The sequence below is a fragment of the Rhinolophus sinicus genome, linkage group LG10, assembly GCF_036562045.2.
Source record: "Rhinolophus sinicus isolate RSC01 linkage group LG10, ASM3656204v1, whole genome shotgun sequence".
NCBI lineage: Eukaryota > Metazoa > Chordata > Mammalia > Chiroptera > Rhinolophidae > Rhinolophus > Rhinolophus sinicus.
Genome location: NC_133759.1, coordinates 4,804,915 through 4,814,654, shown reverse-complemented (window position 1 = coordinate 4,814,654; position 9,740 = coordinate 4,804,915). Strand labels below are relative to the sequence as shown.

Genomic DNA, 9,740 nt, shown 5'->3' with positions numbered 1-9,740 from the left:
TTTCTGTAATTCAGAGAAATGAGAAAGCGTTGCCCTAAGAAGTTGCCATCTATCGGCATATGCTTTGGGTTAGAAAGAGAAAATCCTACCAGCACCCTGGAACAACTATAATTTGAGACAGTGAACATCATTCATGCTATGAATTCAATGTAACTATTTCATTGAGAAAAGGAAAAAGGTCTCTCTGGTCACATGTGCTTCTTTGAGGGTGGCCGGGGGAAGAGGGAGGGAGAGCACCGTGCCATCTGGGCATGTCCTCCCCATCATCCAAGAAAAAACAAATAGACCGCTTTCCCTCTCCAGTCCCTCCCACCCAACACTCGACCCTGGCACCCTGCTTTGCCCTTACCATGTCTTGACATCACACCGGAAATGTATTTATCTCTGCAAAAGCACAATCTTATCACTATACCCCCAGGACCCAGAAGCAGGCCTGGTAGTGAGAGCTGTTGAGTATTTGTTCAATAAAAGAGCGAATGAATCAGAAACACCAAGTCTGCCTCTCCACCATACACAACATACAATTTAGGTGATGGGCATGTTAGGGTGAGAATAAGTGAGGGATGGAGGCTCAGGGCCGGCCCCCTGGGGAGTGTGGAGAACAAGCCCCACCTCTTAGGCTTCAACTGCAGAATTCCCTGGGGCGGGTGAAAGCCTGGACTGAAGGCCCTACCCCCAGAGTTTCCCTTTCACTAAATCCTGGGTCAGCCTGTAAGTGTGCATTTGGAATCAGTTCCCAGTGCTGCTGAGCTTTGGGAAGCACATTTTGAGAATGGAGCTTTCCTGCAGTCAAGGACATCTACAATCCACAATAATCCGCAATCCGCCTCCCTGTAATCCGCAATCCACAATCTGCCCTTGCTAGCCCCCCATTTGCTGCTAGTGTAGCCACGGCAGTTATATTAGTGGCCAATGGCTCACTGGTTACAGCTGACGGCCAACTAGCCACAGCTGATGGCCATGCAATCACAGTTGATGGCCATTTACTACCTGAGCCAGCACCTTTCCACGTGAGGCTGAGCACCTGGAAACTGCACGCCTGGCTCTGTCCCCACAGACACTTACTTAAATGTAAGGACCACGGGCTTGTACCAGAATATAATTCGATCCCTGACACGTACTCTGTGAGTTCTCTCAGAACCGGGCCGACAAGCCAAGGCAGCTGATCTAAGGTTGAGGGAGGGGGAAATGGCAGGAGGATTTACTTAGCAGACCCACACACTGCGCTCCGGGTGCCTTACGTACAACTGCTTGAATCCCCACAAAACCCTACGAGATGGGTAGAATTAGCCACATCTTACAGATGAGGCAACTGAGACTCAGGTTTACTCACTCCCCCGGCTAATAAGGAGCAGAGTCCAGATTTAGACCCACAGTGTTGGCTCCAGACACTGCTTGCCTTCCCTCTGCCAACTCAGGGAACAAACCGAAGGTAGGGCAGTAACTAGCAGAAGGTGAGGCTCCACGGGGACCGGAGCTTCTCACACCCAGAGTGGAAGCTCACAGTGAGAAGCTGCGAGGCAGGGGAGCCTCAGGAAGCTGTGATCAGGAAACTCCCAGTGGCGCACTGCTCTGTGGGGGCCCAGAAACACCCTCCCCAGCTTTCTCTACAACCACATGCCTACCCTATCTACCCAATTTCACATCAAGCTGACAGCGCCTTCGCCGGGTGAAAATTAGAACCACCCACGGGAACACGGAAGAAGGCCTGTTTCACATCCACGGAAGATGTCTACACTTCCCCTTTCTCACCCCCTGTCCAGAAATATCACCACCTAACTGCACAACCCATGACATTTCCCTAGATTTATTCTCTGGAAAGCAACAACAAGATGCACTGATGACCTTGTGAATTTTAACTGAAAAGTATACACAAAAGAACTTGAACTTGGGGCGGTGGCTGGATGGCTCAGCAGGTTAGAGCACGAGCTCTTAACAACAAGGTTGTGTGAGTCCCAATGTTCAATTCCCACATGGGATGGTGGGCTGTGCCCCCTGCAACTAAGGATTGAAACCGGCCCCTGGACTTGGGGCTGAGCTGCGCCCTCCACAACTAGATTGAAGGACAATGACTTGGAGCTGATGGGCCCTGGAGAAACACGCTGTTCCCCAATATTCCCCAATAAATCTTTTTTTTAAAAAAGAACTTGAACTTGGGGGATGACCCTACAGATACGCCCAATGTCATTATTGTCATTGTCACCGTCTCTCATTTCAATGAGCAACACACGCCGAGTTCGACATGAGATTCCAAAGGGCCATGAAATTACTTTTTTTTTTTTTTGCATACTGGGTGGAACACACACCTACACTTTTTTTCTGGGCCACTGGTTGTTCGAACTGTAATTTTTTCAAGGGCACCATTAGAAAAAGTGAAGCAATAGCGGTCTCTTGTGGACACAAACAGCAAGTACAACAGTTTACAGGACCGGAATCGCACAGGAAATTTTGAAGCCCATTGGTGGAAAATGGCCCAATTTCAGGGTGGATGGTTCTTTTTTTGTTTGAGTTTTTATGAGTGTATATGAGCCAGACTGATGACATATACCGGGGAGCAAGATCTCAAATACTCCCCAGAGTGGATGGGTCTTGAAAGTGCATCAGAAAACCCGAGGCCGTACTTGGGAGCCTTCCCTTGGCTCTATGAAAAGTTTTATTTTTCCTCTGCGCTCCTCAGTCACCCAGGTAAGTCTGAATGAGGGGACACTCTGACATTCAGTGTTCCAGTGAGTTGCTCTGGCATTGTGTGGGTACCAGTGTGTTGTCTCCAAGTACCAACTTTGAAGTGGGGCCCTGCTCCTGACTTTCCCTCCTGGATGCCCATTTGCACACGGGCTGTCCACCACTGATGACTCCGTGTCCATGTAAAGGCAAAAGAAGACTAAGGCTGGCAAGGGTATAACAGGACCGAAGGCGTTGGAGGGGGCCCCAAATATTGGTTAGATTTCTCCTCCAGGTGGTGCACAGTTTTATTTTCTCCTGTTTTGATCGCCATTTTGCCAATTTTTTCACTGTATCGGAACAAACTAAATTATGACTTACATTTCACGATTTGGGAAACTGGTTTCACATACAAGGTTAACATTCGTTTATTGTGCAGGACACTGTAGCACCTTTAAACATGTGGACGGTATAGAGTAAAAAAGTATCATTTGGGTAGTTTTCCAGTTTGTCACTTTGGCAAACAATGCTGCTATAAACAGCCTCCAATGTCAACTGGTCCCCACGTGCAAGGGATCCCCTAGAGCAGAGGTCAGCAAACGTTTTACACACGTGGTCAGATAGGAAATATTTGGGGCTTACACTGTTCAGCCTCTCTCGCAACTGTTCAACTCTGCCCTTGTATCAGGAAAGCAACCATGACCACATGGGACCAAACGAACATGACTGGGCTGCAACAAAACTTTGCCAAAACAAAACAAAAACAGACAGCAGGCCGGATTTGGACCACAGTCCGATGTTTTCTGGACTCCTGCTCAAAATGACTTGCTTGGGAGTAGGACTGGCTGGACCACCCCATCGCATGACTGCACAGCAGCCCCGAGTGGTGCAGGGCACAGGCTGCCGAGTCACAGGGCGTGTGCACATTCTCCTTTGCGGGGTACAGCCAAACTGTCCCCCAAAGGGGTTTTGCACGTTTGCATCCCCACCAGCTGCATTGCTGTGTCTTGTTACTCACATCCTTACCAGTGCTTCATATTTACTATAGTTTTGGCCAAACTCATGGGTTGCGATTTCTTTCTTTCTTTCTTTCTTTCTTTCTTTCTTTCTTTCTTTCTTTCTTTCTTTCTTTCTTTCTTTCTTTCTTTCTTTCTTTCTTTCTTTCTTTCTTTCTTTCTTTCTTTCTCTTTCTTTCTTTCTTTCTTTCTTTCTCTCTCTCTCTCTCTCTCTCTCTCTCTCTCTCTCTCTCTCTCTCTCTTTCTTTCTTTTCTTTTTTGCATTTCACTGGTAAGTAGCTGAGTCTTGAGTGTCTGCATTTCTGACAGCATACTGCCTTTGTGTAAATGGAGGATAAGCCAGTTTTCCCTTGGGCACTTCAGTGGCAGAATGCATGCTTCCGTGTCTCCCTGTTGCTCATGCCCCCAAACCGTGCATACACATTGCTCAGTAAATTGTTTTGCTAATTCAAATCATGCCTTAAAACTTTGAAAAACCTTCCTACTGAGGAAAGACAGGCAGCCAAGATTGGTGGTGGCTGTGGCTGAGGCCAATTTGGGGGAGAAATAGACCACAGACACATTAAAACCCGACAAAATAAAAGCCACCCTACTAGTGAAGAAAGCAGGGGGGGGGGCTATCTCAGGGGTCTCCAGGGGACCCCGAGGTTGTGTACAACAGGCCTGGCTGGGGTGGGGAGCAGTTTGGGGTGGGATATGCCCAGTACACAGGGTGCCCGTTTCCACCCCGACTTCACCAAAGCTATCGGTTGTTGTTTTTTAATTCAACCACTACATAATATTTTATTTGAAAAATTTTATAAGCTCCTTAAAAAAGACTATAAGCCACTGTTCAATATTAATTAACTTACAGAGCCACTATAAGAAACTGCCTCACATGGCACATGGAAGATACAGCTCGTGGTTAAGATCTGGGGCTGCAGCCAGGCAATCCCGTGTTCAAATCCTGCTCCATCACCTCCAGGCTGGGTGACCTGGGGCTGATGCTACACTTCTCTGAACCTGTTTCCTCATGTGCAAAATACAAGTACTGACCGAACCTCCCTCATTGGCTTAGTCTAAGGGTTCATGAGATAATGCACGGGAAAAGCTTGCTATGTTTCAGGCATAAAATCTAAGCGAATGCTGCTATTGGTATCTTAGTAGTCTTTTTTTCTTTTCTTTTTTTAATACAATCAGGAATATAGTCGAATGTCCCTTATATAAATGCACATCAACTCCTCTGGCTCATACCCACTTATCTTCTATTGCTATTGAAGAAACAGGCTTGGCCTGGCTGGACAACAAGAGGCCAAGAACCCAACCACTTTCCCTCTTTGGTCTAGCTGCCAGGAAGCTGAGGTTTTGTAACTACAGGGTTGACAGTGTGTTATGGAACGAAGGGACATATAAAATGTGAGCCACAAAATCTACACATATTTATATAAGTACAGAGAGTAATCAAAGGGTAGGTAGCCAGAAAATGTAGGAACAAGAGGTGAATCAGGTCACTTAAATTAAAACATTGTAATTTTTATGGATTTTGTGTTATTGGGGCATTTGTCAGCTTTTTAATGTTTGTGATTTGCTGTGATTTTTTTTTTTTTAAATTGCGGAAGGGGAACAGGACTTTATTGGGAAACAGTGTGTACTTCCAGGCCTTTTTTCCAAGTCAAGTTGTTGTTCTTTCAGTCTTAGTTGTGGAGGGTGCTGTTCAGCTCCGGGTCCAGTTGCCATTGCTAGTTGCAGGGGGCGCAGCCCACCATCCCTTGCGGGACTGGAGGAGTTGAAGAACCGTCAACCTTGTGGTTGAGAGCCCACTGGCCCATGTGGGAATCGAACTGGCAGCTTTCGGAGTTAGGAGCAAGGAGCTCTAACCGCCTGAGCCACCGGGCCAGCCCATGTGGTTTCTTTTCTTATCCTAAATACATATTCACTTTTGCACTTCTGAAATTGCATTCATAATTTTATATTATTTTCTTAAAGAGGTCCCTCCAAAACCTGGACTGATTCCTGTCAATCCTGGAAAGGTTGACAGTGGCCTTCATACCGAAGCCATCGCAAGGGGCACATCAGTCCGCACAATGTAAAAACATGCACTTGTACTTTTACCTAAGATGTGACCTGACCTGTGATCCGTCAGTTCTCACCCCCCACAACGCCCCCTGTCACTTTATCAGAGGGCTCGCTCTTACAAAGCCAGAACCCCGCTACGTGGGGTGCACAGCCCATGCATGTCAACACGTCTGGGGCACCAAAGGGTCGATATGAAATATTTTTCAAGGAACGACCTGCCTGTTCCTTTCCCGGCAGCGGGCAAACAATGCCCTACGCAGAGGTGGCGCCCCCGTGAGGACACAGGCGGAAGTGCCTCATTCCATTCCAGCCCCCAACGACAGCAAGCTGGTAGCTGCATCTCTCCGTCCTGGGATTCAGAAGGGACATGGCGGTGACCACGATGACAGGTATTAACACAGGTATTAGGACTGAAAAGTGAAGTCACCTCTCCTATCAGCAGTAAGCCTGAAAAGGCCGACTAGCTTGACGACAAGGACCAGCTTCTCTAATTCAGTTTTATGTACATGGTAGATACATTCTCTAAATTGAGTGAGTTAAGTCTACAGCTCTAAGCTTTTGACCCAAAGATATTGAAGGGAGGAGGAAGGTGACAAGATGAAGCACTTACTTTTTAAAAAATGTAATATTAGAGATACATTGAAGTTATTAGTTTTTAAATTCCCAGCACTTTCTGAGTATTTCAAGTTACACAACGTGTCTCTAAAATAAAAAAATAACAGGCAAAATGAATAATCATTTGATAAACATCAGAAGGCCTTTCTGGAATACATTCTAGAAATTACAAAAATAAAGGACTCTAATAACTGAATAACAAATCTTTTCTGCAAGTTAGAGGTTCCAGCTCTGCTTGCAATAAAATTGAAAGAGAGCCTAGTAATCTGTCAGCAAATGGATTCTGAAAAATCAGTTTGTTTTTTTCACTTCTTTTTTTTTCCATTAGTTTTAGGTGTACAAAACAATGTAACAGACGTTTATAAAACAATCAGTTCTTATGAAAAATTATGTTATAATTTTGGGTATATTGCTCAGAAGTTGAAAGAATTAAGACAACTATAGATATTTAGTATATGTAATATTTATAACAAAACTCCTATTACCAACCACTCATTCATGAATGAGGTCATATTTATAAAAATGAAAAATAGGAATATAATTGATATTGAAACCCACCTCTTCCTGGCAATAAGTAGTATTCATCCACAGACCTACAATTCAATTAGAGAAAAAAATTCAACAATTTTACTTTTTTGTTTAATAATTATCTATCTATCTATATACATATATCCTGTTTATATACTACTAATAAAAATTTTAATACTTAGAGCCTTATGGTCACAGAAAATTTATTAAACCATATTATTTGTCAAACTATATATATTTTTGTGGCACAATTTGATTTGGTAGACAATAAAACTTCAAAGAATTGAAATATATTAAATCGGTATAAAATTCTGTGAAGGGAATAGAGAACTTATTTGAATATATATGTGTATATATATATATATATATATATATATACACACACACACACATATATATTTAAATATTTTATTGGGGAAGGGGAACAGGACTTTATTGGGGAACACTGCGTACTTCCAGGACTTTTTTCCAAGTCAAGTTGTCCTTTCAGTCTTAGTTGTGGAGGGCGCAGCTCAGCTCCAGGTCCAGTTGCCGTTTTCTAGTTGCAGGGGGCACAGCCCACCATCCCTTGTGGGAGTCGAACCGGCAACCTTGTGGTTGAGAGAATGTGCTCCAACCAACTGAGCCATCTTGGAGCTCAGCTCAAGGTACCGTGTTCAATCTTAGTTGCAGGGGGCGCTGCCCACCATCCCTTGCAGGACTTGAGGAGTTGAACCGGCAACCTTGTGGTTGAGAGCCCACTGGCCCATGTGGGAATCGAACCGGCAGCCTTCGGAGTTAGGAGCATGGAGCTCTAACCGCCTGAGCCACCAGGCCGGCCCCCTGAATATATTTTTAATAGATGCTGATAGGTTTTTAGATTTCAATAGATGTATTTAAAAGAGTAATTTACAGTGTTATTAAAAAGTCCACATTTACTCAGAAAATCCATTTATGGTGGCCCAGATGGCTTTTCTAACACCAGTAGCTGGCACTTTGCTCCCTTTCTGAGACTTCTTGCTAAGCAGGTGTCAAGTTTTTCAAATAATTAGGCAGTTTTCTCCAAGTTTGCTTAGCCCACCCTTGAAGACGGCCCTGTGGCCCAGGGCTTTCCTCGAAGTATCTCAGGACACAAGGAGTCCCTGCTTTGGGAAGGGGGACATTTGAGGAGAACCAAGCTCTTTGAGAGGGGCTTCCTGGTGTGTGGAGGCCGTGCAGCCTCCCTGCCTCCGTCTCACACCCCACACAGGCACAGAGACTATCCTGATTGTGGGGAAAGGGGCGCCCACAGTGGGGCTTCTGGGAGGGCTGCGGTGCCAACCTCCTCCCTCCAGCGGTGTGGGAAAGGCCCTGGGGTCTCAGGCTCGGGCTGAGCAACTCCTCTGGGAATGGCCCAGGGTGTTCCCCGCAGCAAAGACCCCTTCTCTCCATCCTGAGACGAGAGCCACACTCCTCTAGTACTGGAAGAGCTTGAGGTCACGGGTTCCAGGTGGTTCAGCTGTGACCGGGCTGGGCTTGCCCACTGTCCAGTGTCCTCAGCTGGAGAAACGCAATCCTAGAGCTTACCTCTCAGGACTTTGGTGAGGCTTGACATGGTAGGTTTGAAGACACACACACACACAAATGCACATGCCCATATGAGGGCACTGTCCATGCCATGAACCAGTGCCTGGAACCTGCCCACAATAGCTGGGTGGTGTTGGGGCACAGGCCCTCACTTTCTGTGTTCCCAAGATGGAGAGAACGGCCCATTTCCCTGATGAAATGTTGAGAGAAGCAGTGTGTGTAAAGATGTCAGCAGCTGGCACTAGCATGCTGATGAAATGTCACTCATTTTGCCCTCACAAGAGCCCTGGGTGTTAAGGTGCTAGTATGTCTGGTTTTACAAATGGGGAAATGGAAGGTGAGACCCCTGACCGGGGCCGCACATCCAGGCCTCTCTGTGCTGTCCAAGTCCTCACCTCTCCTCAGGGTCCCTGCTTGAAGACCCTGGGGCTTGTCCTGGGTACCACATCCATCTTGGCCATGACTATAGGAAATACAGCGCCTGCTGTGTGCTAGGCACTGTTTTAAGCACTTTACACATATTAACCCACCCTACAGATGAATATCCCATGTAACAGATGGGGAAACTGAGGCCTGGAGAGATTGTACAACTCGTGTCTTAGTGCAGAGCTTGTCATTGGCAGAGCTAGGACTGTACCCCATGCAGTGTGGGTCCAGAGTCTCCCCCCCCACCGGCGTCAGCACAGGCTGCTCCAGTGCGCTGGCTCCATGGCTGACCACGGTAGCCCTGCTCCCGCCACCAGGGCTCAGCTTCTTGAAGAGGGAAGGCAGGGCTGAGGGTTACAAGCCCACAGGACTTCGCACACAGCCACCGTGCCTCACGATGACCTGGGGTTAGCATCAGCAAGGGGCTGCCAACCTCAGGGCTCTCTCCTTTGCTGTTGCAGTTCAGCTTTTAAAAAGGCTCATTGGGATTGCCTGTGACACAAAGCTGGGGCAGAATCTTCATTAAGATCCCATCACGATTTGGGGAGCAGTAAGGAGAGGCAGACCCCTGAAGCCCTGCCGGCCCAAGCTGTCCCTGCACCAGTGTCGGCTCCCCCACCCCCGATGGACTGCTCGGCGCCATTACCCACCTTCTCCTGTGAGGGGCTTGGAGAAACGAACTGCCTTGCTGATCACACAGGACTGGCTCCAGCACTGAGACAGACTTATGGCAACAAGAACTGAGCATGAGTCAGTCCTGGGAGGAAGGAGGCTGCTGTGGGGAGGAGGGTAGGGAGGGGACAAAGGTCATTACAAGAGGCTGTCACCATCTGTGAAGGACAGTTAATGCAGGTGTGATGGGCAGAAGTGGGGCGGGATTACTCAGGGGTCAGC

General features: G+C 46.9%; 1 long non-coding RNA gene across 1 annotated transcript; it reads right to left on the bottom strand.

Moving 5' to 3' along the window:
* Window positions 1-6,338: 6,338 nt before the first annotated feature.
* On the bottom strand, window positions 6,339-9,621 carry LOC141567147 (uncharacterized). Its single transcript, XR_012489555.1, has 3 exons — window positions 9,497-9,621; window positions 6,906-6,940; window positions 6,339-6,434 (listed from the first exon to the last, which is right to left on the bottom strand). It is a non-coding gene; the product is annotated as an uncharacterized LOC141567147 (long non-coding RNA).
* Window positions 9,622-9,740: the final 119 nt, after the last annotated feature.